The sequence below is a fragment of the Sciurus vulgaris genome, assembly GCF_902686455.1.
Source record: "Sciurus vulgaris genome assembly, chromosome: 10".
In the NCBI taxonomy this organism is placed as follows: Eukaryota; Metazoa; Chordata; class Mammalia; order Rodentia; family Sciuridae; genus Sciurus; species Sciurus vulgaris.
The window spans coordinates 95,824,810-95,843,544 of record NC_136470.1 but is presented as its reverse complement, the minus strand read 5'-3'; the positions used below and the strand labels follow the sequence as shown (position 1 = coordinate 95,843,544).

The window sequence follows — 18,735 nt, the reverse complement described above, 5'->3', positions numbered from 1 at the left end:
CCATCACTTTTTATTTTTTGAAACAGAGTCTCATTATGTTGCCCAGGCTGGCCTCAAATTTATGATTTTCCTGCCTCAGTTTTCTGAGAAGTTGGGATTACAGGTGTGCACCACCATACCTGGCCAATTTTTTTTTTTTTTTAAATAAAGGTAGCAGCTTTCTTTTTCTTGAAATGTCAAAAGTGTGATCAAATTCAATATGAAATATTACTGCAGGGGCTATGGCTGTAGCTCAGTGGTAAAGCGCTTGCCTCTCACATGTGAGGAACTGGGTTCCATCTTCAGCACCACGTAAAAATAAATGAATAAACAGATGCAAAAGGAAAAATCTTTAAAAAAAAATTACTGCAAAAGAACATGTACATCAGACATATAATGAAGCTCCACAGTACAAAATCTCATTCTAGATTGAGCAATAAAAGTTCAGTCACCAAATGCAGTCTTAGCCCTCTGGATTAGAAATTCTAACCATCTCATCTCTGTAGCTGGCTCAGCAGCCAAGACAGGTTCACAGAATTAAGTTGTCAGGAGAGGTGTCACTTTTCCACCTCTCTACAGTTGTTAGTGCTGCAGCTAACAAAAGCCACCAAGAGTAGCTAGCATTTGTTTACTAATCACCTCTTATGTGCCAGGCTCTGTGCTGCTTTCCGTTTGTTCCCATTTCAGTGCTCACAACTGCTTTGTGAAGAATTAATTCTCTTTTATTCCCATTTTTCAGATGTGGAAACCAACTGGAATAGTTAGATATCTATTTCCCAAAGTCTAACAGCAAATAGGAGTGACAGGATTCAAACCAGGGGTGTGTGGCTCTAGCTCTTCACTGCAACATCCAAGAGTAAGAGATTACTACCAGATCAGACAGACCCTACTTAGTCTCTTGTTACTGTTGAAAAGAGGGCCATGGCCTCAGGATTGCTAGTGCTAAGTCACTATGCCACAGAATTAAAAGCAATATATCTGTCTTCTTGGAATCAATAACACATTAAGTTCACAGGTCACAGTAAGATCCATGCAATATCAGAATGTATAGTTCCATAAATCCCATTATACCAAAATGTGTCACACTTACTGAAATCAACTATTACCTATGAGAATCCCAATTTTCACCTAATTCCTAAACATTTGGCAAAGTGATTCCTTTGAAATAAGACAATATTTATGTACTTCTGGACAACAAAAACCTCCTTTTAAAGTTTGCACTGAATTATTTCTAATTATCAAACTTTGATAGGATTCAAAAATCATGAGTTCAGCACAGGTGTGTCGACCCAGCTGTGAAACAGAATAGCAATTGTTCAATCATATAACTACTCTAAATCTGCCAACAAATCTGAGGAATAAAAATAAGTGTTCACAGAAATATATACAGTTTCAATCATGTCAGGTGTGGCAGAATAGAGTACACCTGTAATCCCAGCTACTTGGGAGGCTGAGGCAGGAGGATTACAGGTTTAAAGCCAACCTCAGCAACTTTGCAAGGTTGTAAACTATCTCGAGAGACCCTGTGGTAAGGAACCCATGGGTTAAATCCCCAGTACAAAAATCCCCGGTCCGTCCGTCTGTCTGTCTGTCTGTACACAATTCCAGTTCTTTAAAAGCTGGCTGAAAAGCACAAAAGTAATTAACAGTTTTTGACATATAAACATATTTAACCAATTCAAAAGATTACACATAAAAATAAGTCTCTCCCACACCAGACTAAATGATCTGTCCATTTCAGCCCCAGCCTAACACCACTGTTGGTCTTTTAGACATCTTTCTACAGTCACTAAGTATATACAACAAGCATATACATAAACACACGAACTCATATACACTCACTGTACATCCCTTTTTAAATTGACAGCCAACTATATTTATTTATAAGAAAACTTGTTTTCTTAAACATTTTTAGAAAAAAACTTTAAATGTTAAAGTCAAAAACACCAAATCTAATCCAATCTGTAAGGGAACAATTCACACAAAAACATTTCTCACCAGATGTCAAAACCTGATGACCTCTGCTTGCAGGACACAAGGAAGTCTAAGATCAAAGATGTAATACCACTGAGGGTCTGTTGGTGTTTTTCTTTTGTTTTTACACAAAAATAGGAAATCTCTACTTCCCAGACACAATACCAGACTACACCCAACCCAGTCTAAGATCTTATAAATGTACAATGCTTACAGAGAAAAGTGATTTAAATAAACTCTGTGCTTGGGGAGAAACATTAAACAGGGAGATTATATTTTGTTATTAAAAGGTGCTAAAGAACAATCTATAGCCACAAACCATTTTTTAATTCATATATGTTTTACTTCATAAAAGCATAATTATGCAGAAAATAGAAAAGTATAAAGAAATGCATTATCTATTACCATGACCCAACTGCCTTATACTATGACTTAATCACATGACAGACACTAAATAGAAATCAAACAAGAGGAGCCTACACTCTACTCAATTATTCTGTTCAAATTAAAGGAATACATAGAACACCTCCCCCTAACTCATAAGTTGTGTTCTATGTGTAATTAACTAACAAAATGCTCTATTTATGCATCTCGGCAAGGTATTTGCTTATTGCTAATAAAGTGCCTTCCACACTACTGTTCTATGGAAGGCTGTAACTTTTGAGTCAACTACTCTAAGTTAAGCACAAATGTATCAATATAGTTATCCCTCAAAAATCATTAAAATGACAAAATCTTAATTTTAATAAAGGAATTAAAGTATTAATATACTCATTCAATTTTTGGTTGTATGAGCAAATCTTAGGTAACATTTTATCTGATCATATTAATTACACATTTGTAGACGCTAAATGATTTCCCCATACAACCATGGTTTTTGCAAAAAGAAAATTTTTTTAAAATCTGCTCACTTAATATTGGATCCCTGTCAAAATGCTACCCACCATTTCAAAAAATACACAAAACATCCACTTAAAAACCTCATTGCCTCTTTATAATGCCCCACTCTTTAGAATGCTAAAAAAAAGTAGGGGAGAGAGACAAAGAAGGAAAGAAGTAAAAGCACTGATACCTTTGACTTCAAATGAAACAAAATATCAAGTGATATCTAGTTCCTAAAAAGTTAAAAAAAAAAAAAGCTTACTATATTAAAGATGTTTAAACATCTTGATTTTAAAAAAAGTTTTAACACATCCAGAGTAAAGTGCATACAAGTAATTGTTCTATTAAGATATTGGTATGACTATCTGTGACTCCTGATCATGACATTCCCTCTCCTTCTTGAATCTGCCTCCTACAAGAAGCAAACCTTCAAGTCAGGCATGGTGGCCTATGCCAGTACCAGGAGCTAAGGAGGCTGAGGCAGGATAATTCCAAGTTTGAGACCAGCCTCAGCAACTTAGTGAGGCCCTAGGCAACTTAGTGAGGCTCTTGTCTTAAAATAAAAAACGAAAAGAGCTGATATGTAGCTCAATGGTAAAGCCCCTCTGGGTTCAATGTCCAGTACTCAAAAAAGAAAAAAGAAAAAAAGAAACAAACCTTCAGTAGACAAAGGAGGAAACAGGCAAACTTTCCTATTTAAATATTCGACACCTATTCTTTCTCATTCATTCCTCAAACTTATTTCATGTTAACTCTTTTCCTTAATCTGGGTGTTCTTTCTATATTTACTAAAATTTAATTACTGACCTTTCGGTATGACTCTTGCAAAGTTGACTATTCTGAGTTACGAAATTAAACTCTCAGAAAGTAGCGCAGCATCCAACTTAATTTGACTCAAAAACTTGCTGGAAAGCTTTTAAAACTAAAAATATTTAAAATGTTGCAAGGATATAACACCAAATTAGTTGTCTGGGGATGTAGCTCAGTCGGTAGAGTGCTTGCCTTACAGCAAGCATAAGGCCCTGGGTTCAATCCCAACACCACAAAAAAGAAAAAAAAAAAGAATAACACCAAATTAGTTATCTTAAGAGTCAATTTCCCTGGTTGGTTAGAACTACTATTGCACAGCTCTATCATAAATACTTACCAATGGGAGATGGTTAAGATGACATTATTCTGGTAGATTAAACCCACTTCCACTGTACAATAGATACACTCTATATTGAATATTAATATGTTAAACAGCATTAGCTGATTCCAGTGTGGTCAGAATGCTGTATGCTGTAACAAAGTTAAAGTTTTAAGGAAAAAAAAAAAAAAAAAAAACACTTATGTGGGTGTAATACTGAGAAAATAATGAGGAAAGGGTCTTAGAGATTAGAATTTCAAAAACAAGTTCAAAATTTTAAGCGTAACTATGCCAGACACGTATACAGATGGAGCATCCCTAATCAGAAAATCCAAAACTTAAAAATATTCAGAAGTCCAAAACTTTTTGAGCATCAACATGACCCCACAAGTGGAAAATTCCACACCTGACTTCCTGTAACGGGATGAACACTTAGAGCACACTAAAAATACTATATAAAATTACTTCAAGTTATGTGTACAAGGTGGATGTGAAACAAATGAATTTCATGCTTATACTTGGGTTCCATCCCCAAGATCAAAATCTGAAAAAATTTTTCAGAATCTGAAAAAATCCAAAACACTTCTGGTTCCAAGACTTTCAGTCAATCTGTATTATCAGATAAAGTCAACTCAGTGTGACATGGTTCCTAACTACACTAAGTTTTGCCTCAATACTGTGGCTACTATTTAACATTAAGAGAACAAACCTAGTCACTTTCATCTAACTCTAACTGACCAGGATTTTTCCTTTACTCTGACAGCATTAAAATTCAAATAAACAATTAAACTTAACTACAATACACTAAACCTTGGAAGTCTAATTAAAAAGAAAATTCTGCCATATCAATAATGGTGGAAGACGGCTACCACTGCTCTCATTTAAACACGGGCCCTGCATAAACAATTCACTTTAACATGGAAATGGTATTACTTCAGCTCTTAATTTAAAAAAAAAAAAAAATTCTATCAAAAGGTAAACAGATTCTTCCCTTCAAGAAGTATAATATGTAGTTGGAAGAACATGACACATTCCATGGAAACAACAGATATGGAGTTTATCATATTCATTAAATGCAACAGGATCTCAAAGAAATATCCTGAGTCAAGATGGCCAGAAAAGCCTTCACAGAAGTAGGATAGATACTAGGCTATAAAAAGGACAAAGGGAAAGAATGGCATGAACAAAATCACAGAAGTAAGGAGTATGGAAAAAAGGAAGGATATGAGAGGCAGGCAAGAATCCCAGTTAGGGAAGAATGGGAAATAAAGCTGACTAGGTAGAATGACGCCTTAAAAGCCAGACTGAAGCATATGAACTCAATCCAGTTGGCACAGGGAATCCATTAAGGGTTCTCCAGCAGGGGAGCTGACATAATGAAACCAGTATTTTAAATAAATTACACTGTCAGTAGATACAGAAGATAGGATAGAGAAGAAAGGTTGCTCAGGGCAACCAACTAAAAAATTAAGGTAATAACCCAAATCTAAAAATCACTCACTCATTCATTCATTCAGCACAGACAGTAGACTGCCAAGTAAGACAAACTGAGCCTACATCCCTACTCCTGCCCCATACTACCTAAACCTCTAATTTCCTCACTGTTAAATTTAGGATATCAGCTGCTCGGAGTGCCACAGTACTTGTGAAAGCACCAGTATAGTCTTGATTCATACAAAACTGACAATTAGTAGCAAATATCGCTGCTGAATTAAGAATGGGAAATGAAATTAAGACAAGACTTACAGGTATTTAAGAGGAAAAGAACTTTCTTGACAGAACTGAAAATATGGAATAAGAACTCAGGTGAATGGTCAAAACTAGAGGGAAAAAAAGCCTATTTGAAGTAATCACTCCAAACTTAAGGCAGATCCTAGGCTCTACTGAATCCAGACTCAAGAGTTATCTTTTTATTTTAAGAGTTGGAAAGCATTTCAAATGGTGCAAGTACACTAAAAAAGTCAAAACTCAAGTGAAAGAATAGCAACAAAGGCAGGCAAAAGGTTCAAGACTGTATCCACACCAGTAAACTGATGTAGTCTCCAGTAAGTGTTAACATTCAATCTAATTCTTCATGATATATCTAAGCCTTTATCCACAACTTTGAAAATAAATAAATTGTGCTGTTAATTTCACATGTTGCCCAAGAACTCAGGAAACAGAACCGCCAAATTTTTTTACATTATGACCCCACTAAAACCAATAACAAGCAAGTAAAATATAACAGAAAGAAATGAACCTCAAAACGAAATCCATTCTGTTATACTTAGGTGATCCTTGGTACACCAAGCATCTAAGCACCTTACATACATTAACTCAATCTTCTCAACTCTGAAATAGACTGTCCCCATTGCACAGATGAAAAAAAAAACTAAGGCACAGTAGGAGTTACTACTACCCCAATATCACATAGCTAGTCAGGGATACAACCTGAGTTTGAATCAAGGCAGTTCTTCACAAGACACTTGTTTAAACCACTATACAACACAAAACTTAAATGCTGTTTCTTATACAAGGTTTCAGAAATGTACACTCTATAAAGTTAGAGATACTCTTATTTGCCTTTCCTTCCTAATTTCAAGCACAACATTATGCTCGATGTCAAAATACGTTCTACTGTCATGTATAACTAAAAAGAACAAATTAAAATTTTTTTAAAAATTTCAAGCACAGAGTATTTTTTTTTTCTTTTGGATACTGGGATTGAACCCAAGAGTACTTTACCACTGCTAATCTCAAGGTAGGAAATACAGCAGCTGACATGAAGACTGCATCTTATTAATTAGTGCTAGGGAGTTAAGCACAATGATATGAGTCCTAGGAATTTCATTTATCCAGTACAATCACTTGACGCAGTTAGTAGAGATGCAAAACTGTAGAAATATAAACATGATTAGAAACACAGTTTTTGTAAGGGCATGGTAACACACAACTGTAATCCCAGCTACCCAGTAGGCTGAGGCAGAAGGATCACAAATTCAAGGCCATCCTGGGCAACTTAAGCCCTGTCTCAAAAAACAAAAGGGGCAGAAGTTAGCTCAGTGGTAGAGGACTTGCTTATCACACACAGGGCCCATGGTTGGATCCCCAACACCAAGAAAAGGAAAGATTTTTTTAAGGATATCTATAGACCAAAAATGATAAAGAAGCTGGAAAAATCTGCTGCAAATAAAGTCACCTCAGAAAGAACGTGGACTAGAGGTCCAGACCTAGGTTTGAATCCTAGTACACCACTGAACCATTTTGGGGGCTTTAAACAAGTGAATTCACTTCTTGGTACCTGTTTCATCCTCTATGGAGAAAGCCCACCACTACTGACCTCATTGGATTAGCCTGAGGTCTAAATGACACAAAGCCCTGCCCATCTCTTCCTCTGGTTCTACAGATAAAGGACAATTGTCCTCTGAGTACAATCCCAAAGGCAATAAACAGAACCAAATTCTTCAGCATCAACTTTCTCATAGAACCGTTTTGCTGTCTTGAAACTTCAATTTTCTACTGGTGGTAGAGCAGGAGATAGCACCAAGGTGGTCCACAAACTGAACACTATTTCAATTCTTTTTCTACAGTCCTTAAGGTCCTATCCCTTCTCTGCCATGGGAAGATTTGAATACAAAATACAAATGCCTCATATTAGATCCTTCCTTTCTTTACACTTAAATAACTTACACTATAAATATTATTTGCGAAATGAGTCAAATTCACATGTGCTAGAAAAATACAAAGTCCCAGGCAGTGCCAGTATTTCTGCCATTCCCCCACACTTCCTCCAATTCACATTCTTCTCTATTCTTTTTATATAAATAACTCTGAAATTGACCAAGTTCAACAAATAATTTCAACTAACTCCATCTAAATGTGTTGTAACAAAATTCTTTATAGTAATTCTGCTACAAATTGTTGTGTAAAGGGGATTCCTTTGCCAGCGACTCAACTGACCAGGTTATATTTATACAGCATTGCTGTATATGAACAAATGTATTTAATCAACAGGTTAATGTTCCAAACGTTCATTACTCACAGCTCCTTTTGTCAGTAACCTCTATGTTTATATTAAGCTGCTGCCCTTTCTCATTTACTTGAAAAGCTCCCAGTACAGAGAAAGCAGTTTTTCTTGTTCTCTCTGTAGACTGGTATCATGGTAACTGTGCAAAAACATCCACTTGTGTTGAGAACACAAGTAGCATGAAGATTTCTGACCACATGTAAAAAGTTAAGATGTTTTAACACTTCCTTGACACAATCAATAAGAAGTAATAACAATTTACATAAGGGGCCACTCCAGTTTCTCCCATATCAATAACTAAAGCTGATATATGTTAGAAGAATGTTTTAAGCTGGTAGTGAGCTTTGTAGCAATTTTTAAGCCATTAACAAGTTACTTAAGTTCCTCTACTGTAAGCAAAACTTTTTCATGCACATATTGTTTTCATTCCCCATACAGGTCAGCATTTTGTTCTAAATAATATAATCTGATTCCAACTACTCAAATGGTTAAAAGAAAATATTTATGGAGTTAATGATTCCTACTGCATACATCAGACAGTACAGGATAGCAGAATTAGGGGAAAAAAATCATGGGAAAACCTGGATTTAAAAAAGCAAGAGTATAAACACACAACACATGCCTGACCTCCCTCAGGCATGTTTTCTTTCTGCCGCCCCTCCCCCACTGGTAAATGCAAACTATTTCTAGAACTCTCAACGATAACTTGGGAAGCTTGCCATTAACTCATGATTTAATCCAACATACACAATGTTTTCATGGAGACAAAGCTGCCCTACTTCCCTAGACCATAAAACTTATTGAAATAGTGAGTAGATATAGTCCCCAGGAAGTCAGGATTACTGAATTCACCAATGAGCACCGGTCTTATTTAACAAAAATGAACATGAATCACACTGGGAAACCCAAAAAGTCACCGTCTTCAATGTGTAATCAGTATATTTTTTGCAAGTCGCTTTAGTAAGACGATAAAAAACACCACGATTGGATCTTACGTTCTTCAAACTGGAGTCTTTAAGGAAGAGTGGTGAAGATGATTACTCAATTGTAATGGGGGCAGGGAGAGCATTCAGACTAAAGATTCAAACTAAAAATAACCCATCATTTCACCCACCATATTTTATTAACATGTTTATATCAGCATAAGGTTTTTGTCTGAAAAACTCAACAGTAAACTTCCCTAAGTCAACTGTAAATTATATAGGTACTGAAACTCACCCTGGTACCTGCAAAGTCCACGATTTTAAATAAACTCCAAACACGCAGAATATCTAATTTTTAACTAGGTTCCAAAACTTACCCCGTGTAATCACCAAATATTTTTTCAGAGTGTGGGATAACCTAACAAAGAGAGATTTCTTAAAAGCCATCACAACCCAAATTGTACATGGAACACACCATTTCCACAATCTAAATTTAATCCCGGTTGCCACTGCAAAGTGATGCCTGTTTCAGCAAATTAGGAACTTCCAAAAATACTGATCACGTTAACGCATGCATGGCTTCCCTAGTACTGCCATTTAAGATTAATATTTCTCTTAAATAAAAGTCTGCTTCTGTTAAAAAAAAAAATGACATCGGTTGCAAAGAGGAAGTTACCGAGAAACCACCCTCACAACGTGGCCTTTACACTGTCAGAAAATAATGTGACTCCGTGCCACCCAAAACTTACCAGGACGCTGGCAATAACTTTGCCAATTCTACACTTCTGAACCCAACTTCAAAGAGGCTCTACCAAATACCTCCTTAAGAAGGCAGAAAGCGCTAAGTTACAAACAAACACGTCCCGGTGTGAGGCCCGGCGGCCGCGCGCCCCTCCCCCCGGCCGGCGCCCCCGCCCCGGACGCGCGGCCCCAACAGCCGCCCGCAGCCCCCTGCACTCCAGCCGGGGTCGCCGCGCGGGGCCAGGGACGCGCCTCCAGAGGGGAGCGGATTCTCATCGCAGCCCGAGGTTTAACAAAATAGCATGCGCCGAAAGGAGCCTTCTCCTCTGCTAAAAATAGGCTATAAAGGAGTCGGCCTCATGATGGCTCCTTGATTCAATTTGCTGCAAATTCTTTCCTGAAAGCCTTGCCCGCCTCACACACACACGCACAAAAAGGGGGTGTAAATGCACGAAGGGTGGAAGAGGGGGAGAAGGCCGAGGTGCACATTTTCCGAGACAACAACAACATAATTAGGGTGAGGATCCCCCGAGACCAGGAAAGGGTAGGGGGTGGGCAGGCACGTGAGCATTTCAAAGAAGCCTGAGAGGGAAAGGGGGGATGGGGGCACCCTAAATGCCCTCCCTCCCTGCCCCTCCCCCACTTAAGCCCCAGCTCCCCAAAGGGCCAAGTTGAAAAATGCATGTTCCGCAGGCGCCCCTCCCCCCGCGGCCCGGGCCCCCGGCCGCCTCGGGCCCGCGCCCCCCGCCCCGGCCGCGGCCGCCCCACTCCAGGGTCCGGCCCCCGGCGCTTACCTGGAAACGGTGGCCTCCAACGCCGCTCCCCCCTCCCGGGAATGGAGGCACAAGGAAATTCCCCTCCTCGCCGCCGCCGCCACCGCCTCCAACCACCCCCAAAATAACCCCTCCGGGGGGTGAGAGGCAATTATAACCCCGGCGAGCGGAGGGCGCGGGGGATGGGCGCGGGCGGGCGGGGGCGGGGAGCGCGGCGCGGGTCCCCAGGTGGCGAGCGGAGGTGCTCCCGCCGCGGGGGGAGGGGCGGGGGCGCACGCGGCCGGCGGCGGGGGGAGGCGGCGCGCGGGGGAAGGGCGCGAGCGGGGAGAGGAATTGAGGCAGAAGGTAAAAGCTGTTACTAAGGGAAAGAGCCAAACGGTTCGGAGCAGCCAACGGCTCAGACACTCAACACTGGGGAGAGAGGAATGGGGACCAGCCAGGCACAAATGAGCTCGCGAGGCCCGCGGCGGCGGCGGCGGCGGCGGCGGCCGCGCAGCAAAACAAACCCGAGCGGCCTGCGCCGGGCGGGCGGGCGGGCGGGCGGGCGCGCGGGGGAGGGGCCGGCGGGGGAGGGGCGCGCGGACGCGGGCGGCGGCGCGGCGGGGGGGGCTCCGCCGGCCGGCTCCCGCCCTCCCTCCCGGCCGGCTGCGGCGGCGCTGGGGGCTGGGCGTGTGCGACGCATTCTTTTAAAAAGAAATCTAGCCCCGCGGGCTCTCGGAGGCGCCCGGCGGGCACCGGCCGCTGCACCCCGCCCCCACGGCCGGGTGCGGGGCGGCGCGGGGGAGGCCGGGAGGCTCGGCCGCAGCCAGTGCGGAAGCGCGGGTTAACTTTCTCCGGGAGGCCGCGGGCTGCCCGGTGGCGCGGCGCGGCGCGGCGCTGCTCGGCCGCCTGGGCGGACACGCGGTGGGCATGTGCGGGAGCTCGGCGCCGGCATCATAAGGACATTTGTTTGCGAAAACCTCCTTGCACACCTTTGTGTGCGTAAATACATATGTTTCTCGGAAGCGTACCTGAAAAGGTGCTTATCTGTCATGAGCGATTTTCAAAATGTAATCAGGAAGACCGGATCTGTAGAGAAAACACGCATACAAGAGAAGGTTTTCGATACTAAACACAAAATTGTAATTGAAGCGTGTGTGCCCAAATGTACTGTGAATCAAACATATGGTGGTATTTATCATCTGGTGGGTCTGCTCGAAAGGTTTGGTTGATCGGTTCTCATTTCACAACAATAAAATAATGTAATTCTATATACATATACATATCGCCCATACATCTCTTCAGTGCAACGTCAGCAGAAGTTTATCCACTCTGTACTTTTTGCATGTGTGTAGCACATCAAGGCAGATTATAAAGTATAACTTAGATGACTGATAATGCGACAATATGATTGAGGGAAGGAGTGCAAAGGGTTGTTTTAAAAAACGGAGACACCGTTTTTATAGAAGCAGATCTGGTGTTAATCTTTATAAGGCCCTCAGAAATCAGCGCTGAAGGGTGCTTCTCAGACCCGGTATAAACCTAGGACATAAAAAATAGCCAGCCTTTTAATTTTAAGATGTGACTTACAATTTTTTTTATTTTATTTTCAGTTATTACAGTCTTCAAAGTAAAATAATATTTTTGCAGCCTGGGTAAGAGCTTCTGTTTTCATATTTTCATTACAATATTTGAAAGTAGGTGTTAATCATTTTAAAGCAAGTATATCCTCTGAATTATCAAGAGACCTAAATTTTTACACACACAAAGTATTAGTTGAAATAATTTTAACCACCCTGGACTCCAAGTAGTCTAATAAATTCATTGATTAGGCAGGTGCTTTTATGACCAAGGTCAATGTCCTCCTCCCCTGATGAACCCTCTGTTGGGGGAAGCCGCCACAAGCCTTTTCCTGACTGACATAGGAGGATTGAGGGGTGGGGGGGAGGAGGAAAACCATCAGAGAAAAGAGAGTAGGATTGGAAACTCCCTTCCAACCACTAAAAAGAAAGTTCAAAGCATATCAGTGGTGCGTCCTTAGAGCTATTTTCATATATGAAAGAGGGAATGTTAGATTAAACAATGTCACCTGATGGGAATTTAGATAACTGCAGGTTTCCAAAACACTCTTCGGAGTGTACAGGGAAACAGCACAAATAAAACCAGTTTTGCATTTCAGCAGGATTCTACAGCCCATGCTTTTTTACCCCAGAACAAAGGTCTTATTTCAAGTGCAAGGAGAGTATAGTTATCTTTCTACTTTTAAAAATACTTTAATGAGTTGATTGATGATATATGTCACTAAATATTATCCTCCCTAGAATGCTGTTTTTGGTTTTTGGTTTTTGGTTTGTTTTTTTTTTTTTTTTTTTTTTTTTTTTTTTTTTTTGGTGGTGCTGGAGATCAAACCCAGGACCATGCACATGCATGCTAGATATGCTTTACCACCAAGCTACATCCCCAGCCCTTGGCCTAGATTGTTTTCAAAGTTTCACATTGTGCCACTTGCTACTACAGATGGGTCTTCTCTAAACAACAGCTACCACTCTTCAGCAGATAAGGACTTCCCAACTATGCTGATTCTTAAAAGGGTCATATCTAGAGCCAGGCGTGGTAGCACACCCCAGTAATCCCAGTGGGAAGCTGAAGCAGGAGGACGGCATGTTCAAAACCCGCCCCAGCAATTTAGCAAGACCTAAGTGATTTAGTGAGACCCTGTCTCAAAATGAAAAGATAGCAAGTGCTGGGGATTGGCTCAGTGGTCAAATGCCTCTAGGTTCAATCCTGGTATCACAAAACAGTCCCCCAAAAAAGGGTCATCTCCAAACCTGTGGACAGATTTATCCTCTCCTTAAATGACTCTTGCTCCACAAAGGAGCCTCCTTTAGGGTCATAGGGTCAAGGCTTCCAGCTTTATACCAACTTAACTTCCTAAAGTTATTTAGTGTTAGGTAAGCCTCATCACAATGATGATAATAGTAATCTATATGAATTACTTAATTTACATGTCATGATAAATATCAGTTAAGCTGGGGCTTTGTACCATACTTAACTTGTTCCAGTAAAGTGCACTTTGCCCACCATTACTAAACCATACTCATTGAAGAGACCTGAAGTATTTAAATGTGGGAAAACTTTCATTTTCCCCCAACTAGAGGTGTTACATGAGACTATTTTGATCACTTTGATTTCTGTATTCTGTAACCTACCTGAAACAACAGTGGGGCTTTAAAATTAAATACTCAGATAAATGAGTCCCATACAAAGGAGTCATGTGTTGCTACCTCACCCTCTAGTCATTCCAACATATTCAGCACCTAAGATCAGAGGCTGCACCAAAATTCAAACAATAAGTAGACCCAGGAGGAGAGGTAAGGACAAAGAATTAACTATCCTTACTAATTTTCAGTGCTAGTCCTAATCTAAAAACCGTTATTATACTTTGAATACAAATGTTAATATGTTTCTAGAAAAGAGAAATTACTCTGTTGCTAAAAAATTCTACCGCAGAGGGACACATTGTTAAGAAAGTTCTCTTGAACTTTCTAGCTAATTATTCAACAGAGAAACCTCATACCAGTAACTGTTACCAGAAGTTACATATATATTGGAATATGACTAAACAAATCCTGACTTGCTTTACTTCAGTAATACTACACCAGGGAGTGTGGTATGGCAAGACACTCTACCTCTGCACCATTCATCTCTCAACAGAATATTTCACATTTAAAATGCCTTAATCCCAGGCCTACCAGATCTCACTGCTATATGTATGTTTAAAACCACCATGGTGTTTTAAATTGTTTACATTAGCTGACCTATGTAATTAATGTATTCAAAACAAACAATAGCATGAAAAAGATATTCGATGCTACAAGTATTGTCCTGGTGCTATAACACATGCTGTATTTCTACTCACCCTGGAACGCAGTGGTTTTCTGTCTGTAGCATTCACCCCCAGGCATCTTGCTGATACCCTCTGATATGTTTCTGTTTCACATTGACTAAACTTGTGCAATTCATCTGTGGTTCTTCAGGCTCTCGGCTTTTGCCATTCAGACTGATGCACATCTTGGCCACGTGAGCCCACATCTCAACACAAGAGCTCATTTTCCTGTCTGTGCATAGCATGCTGCTTGTGACCTTTACTCATCAGTGGAAAACTTGTCTCAGTTTTCCATGCCTCTGTGACCTGATTTCATTACAACCATGAACTATACTTGGGAGTCTTCATTTAAATTACAAAGGAAATCCTTAACTATCTCACAGGTATTTATCTCAGATAATAGAAATGGCAGGTTACATCCTGTATTTGTGATTCAGGCTGAACATAAAACCAACCCCACACAGCATTATACAGGGTATGGCCCCACCAATCACTTACCTGCATTGACTAGCCAGGTAGTTCCTTCGGCAGGTCTTGGAAGTGTTGATGATTTGGCTATTTGTTCATTCATTCAACAAACCTTTATAGAATACTTACTGTTTTACTGTTTATTCAACAAATGTTTAGTGAATACTTACTGTTTGAGAGGCACTGTTGGGGAAGCTGTTGTTTTTTGGTGCTGGCAATCAAATCCAGGTTCTCAGGCATGCTAGGCAAGTGCTCTACCACTGAGCTGCATTCCCAATCCAAAAAGCCATTTACAGTGAACCAAACACAGCCCATACTCTTCATGGAATTTACATTCCAGTCTCATGTTGAATGAAGCTTAGAAGTATAGCAGGCTTTCAAAAAAATACATATGTCAAATTAGATTATATGTTGGCCGTTAGCACAAAGACAATATAAAAATGGCTTAAATAAAATTTTATTATGTTGCTGACATTCAAATGTAAGCACTCCAGGGTGAGGTGTCAAAGACCCACGTTACCATCTTAACACACATCTTCTATCTGGTATGTAAGATGGCCTTTTTAGCTCACATTCAAATTTCATTTGTTGGGACATAAAGGAGATATGGAGGCTGTGCCTTCCCTTTCTGGTGTCATGTTCCCACAGTTGCATTTATGACTTCTACCCCTACTTCATTGACCAGAACATAGCAGTTGTCATACTCAGCTGCAGGTAAGGCAGGTAAATGGTAACCACACTTAAATAAGGTGGGAAGGAGGCTGGGGCACATGTTATTTTAAGTAAATAGTTTAGAGCAGGGTGTTTGGTCAAGATTACATGAAACCAGAAAAGTAAAGCAAGCAGAAAAGTGAGTGTGTAAATGTCAGAAGAAACATGGTAGGTAGAGGAACGAATCTGCTGTATCCTAGAAGTTAAAACAATGTAATTTGGCACGAATCAAAGAGTGGCAAGAGGAGGGTCAGGGACAAGATATGAAGGCCTTTTTCCTTTTCCTGGCATAGAAAGCCATTGGAAGGTTTGGAGCAAAGAAGTGACTTGATCCATATTTTATTTTATTTTATTTTACTTTATTTTATTTAGGTACTAGGGTTTAAACCCAGAAACACTCTGCCCCTGAGCTACAGCCCCAGACCTTTTTATTTTTATTTTGAGACAGGGTCTCAATAAGTTGCCCAGGTTGGCCTTGAACTTAACAATCCTCCTGCGTCAACCTCCAGTTACTGGAATTAGGTGTGCATCACCCTCCACAATTCACCTTCTATTTTATAAAAGGACACTACAATAGTACAACACTGAGAGAGGGGCATGGCTCCAGAGGAACCATTGCAGAAACCTCCCTGAGGGGGTGGTGCCATCTGTGAGGGGTCCAGGAACTGTTTTGAAGAGATTAGACTCTGTTCATTGTAAAAGAGAGAAATAGAGTATACTTTGTTATAGAAAAAGAAGAGATCATAAGGATTCCAAGATGTTAGACCAAGCAAGTGGAAGAATGGAGTTGCCTTTTTCTGCAATGAGAAAAGGTGGGCAAGGAGCAAATTTATGAAGGAAAATTGAACAGTTTTGTTTTAGAGTTTGATGAGTATATGAGATGTGCTCAGGAAGATGTAGAATAGGTAGCCAATATAGAAATCTAATGTTTTATACAATAATAAGAAGAGATAAACTAGTGAGTGCGGATAAAGAAGAGTTGAGTTGTTAGCTCTAATTGTTTTTTGCCCCTAACATTTTCTTTTATTATTAGTGCTCTCCAGCTCTTGATGTAGTCAAAAGCCTAAACATATTTCATCATAGATCAATGTAGGGTGACATTCTAGCTGCAAGGACAATGAAAAAAAAAAAACATAGATAATATAAATTGCTGCTCTTTTAGTTGGAGGGGGGTTGCTGCTGGGGATTGAACACAGAGGTCTTAAACACTGAGCCACATCCCCAGCCCTATTTATGTTTTACTTTGAGATAGGGTCTCACTAAGTTGTTTAGGGCCTCACTAAGTTGCTGAGACTGGCCCTGATCCCTGATCCTCCTTCCTCAAACTCCTGAGCCACTGATTATGGGCATGTACCACCAAATTGCTACCATTTATTAAGTATGTTGCAGAACATTTTTCAAGGTGTTTTGCTTGTTGTCTATAATTTTCTCAATCCCTTGAACAGGTAATGTCTTAGTTGAGACAGCTATAACAAGAATGCCATAGACTGGGTGGCTTAAAGAACAGACATTTATTTCACACAATTCTGGAGACTGGGAAATTCAAGCACAGGTAGGTTCTGATAAGGGCCTCTTCCAGGTTTGCAGATGATGTCTTCTTATTGTGTCTTCAAATGGCAGAGAACAGGGAGAGAGTAAGCAAGCTCTTTCCTGTCTCTTCTTATTAGAACACTAATCCATCACATGGGCTCCACCCTCATGACCTAATTACCTCCCAAAGGCCTCAGCTCCCAATGCCACACTATTGGGTACACAAACATGCTGTCCCTAACAGGCAAATTATATTATTATCTCAGATGAAGATGAAGAAACTAAAGTATTGAGATCAAATAGTTTTGTCTCACGTCTGCTGCAAATGGCGAAAGAATTTGAACTGGAGGCTGTCTGAGTGCATTGTCTGCTTTTTCTCTGAGTGAAACTAAGCATCAAGGCAGGAAAGTGCAAGTGTTGCTCACTGCTTCATCTGAATAAAGGAGAGCTAAGAAATGCAAAGCAGAAAAAAAGGAGAAAAGGCTTGAAGGGAAGAATCACATCTTAATCACATTTATATGGCCCACATTTCCTAAATTAGAACTTAAGAAATGTTATTTGAATGCAGACTTGACCATAATCAACCAGTTAGACTCCCTCTGTTGCCCTTCTCAATACTATTAGTGTATCTACTGACTAAGGAAAGAGACCTTTGTCCCACTCACTCCCACCTCTCACTACCATCTCCCCTGCCATCATGTGGCAATGTGGGTATAGGCTGTTCCTAAAGACAGGTTTTGTAGACAAAGAAGATATTGGAAGTAATTTCATTGCATTTATTACAGGTTTGAAAACCTAGTTTTCCTTTCAGCTTTGAAATCTAACTCTCCCTTTTAAGAGAATGTTTACAATTTTGTTAATTAAATTCCCTTGAATTATTAAACTGCATTTCTACATTAAATGCATTCAATCTCCTTTTTAAAATACTTGGGTTGCTTGACAAATAAAAGAATCACAAGTAGTTAAGTAATGCTCATAAATATGATAAACTAATTATAAAACGTGAATCTTAAGTTCTTTAAACATTATAAAAACGTTTACATATTTAATACAATTCTCATATTTTTTCACTTAAAAATCACACATCTAAATCAATCGCGGTCCTCATCTGGATGTTTTGCATTGGTTTCACAAAGATACCTTATTATTCTAAAATGTCAAATTTTCTTAAAGATTATAAAGCATTAAAATACTAAGTACGAATCTGCACAAATTATTTATTTATTTATTTACTTGCTTACTTAGTTTTTGGTACCAGGGATTGAACCCAGGGGCAGTTAAACATTGAGTCACACCCCCAGCCCTTTTTTTTATATTTTGAGACAAGGTCTCACTGTATTGCTTAGGACCTCACTAAGTTGCTGAGGCTGGCTTTGAACTTGTGATCCTCCTGCCTTAACCTTATGAGCCTCTGGCATTACAGACACGCACCACTGTGCCCGGCTCCCAATACACACTTTCTTAAAAGACACTTTTTAAAAATATTGCAAACCTAGTGTTGTATGGAACACAGTTTAATAAATTGAGTTCAGTAAAATGTAGTTTATTGTTTTTTTAAAATTTCTTGACCTATTTATTTATTTAGGAGATCAAGGTTTAGATATGGAACCAAATGGGCTTCCTATTATTTCCCTTTCCTTAACCTTGTCTCACCCAACCACAGGCAGAACTGAGCAGTCACAGCCCTTCCCTGCAGTGGCAACTCCTCACTCAAGGACAAAGGGCAAGGGAACATTATGTCCAGAGGCAAGGTC

General features: G+C 40.0%; 1 protein-coding gene across 10 annotated transcripts in view; it reads right to left on the bottom strand.

Annotated features, from left to right (window-relative positions):
- Positions 1-10,882, bottom strand: part of TBL1XR1 (TBL1X/Y related 1) — a 175,764-nt gene extending 164,882 nt beyond the window's left edge. For 4 of the 10 annotated variants that reach the window (XM_079155161.1, XM_079155162.1, XM_079155158.1 and 1 more), the window contains exon 1: positions 10,429-10,881. The gene's annotated coding sequence lies outside the window, so the exon portion shown is untranslated. Of the gene's footprint in view, positions 1-9,642; positions 9,783-10,428 lie in introns of those variants that run through there. The other 6 variants (XM_079155164.1, XM_079155163.1, XM_079155157.1 and 3 more) reach the window with 4 other exon arrangements.
- Between the last annotated feature and the right edge of the window lie 7,853 nt (positions 10,883-18,735).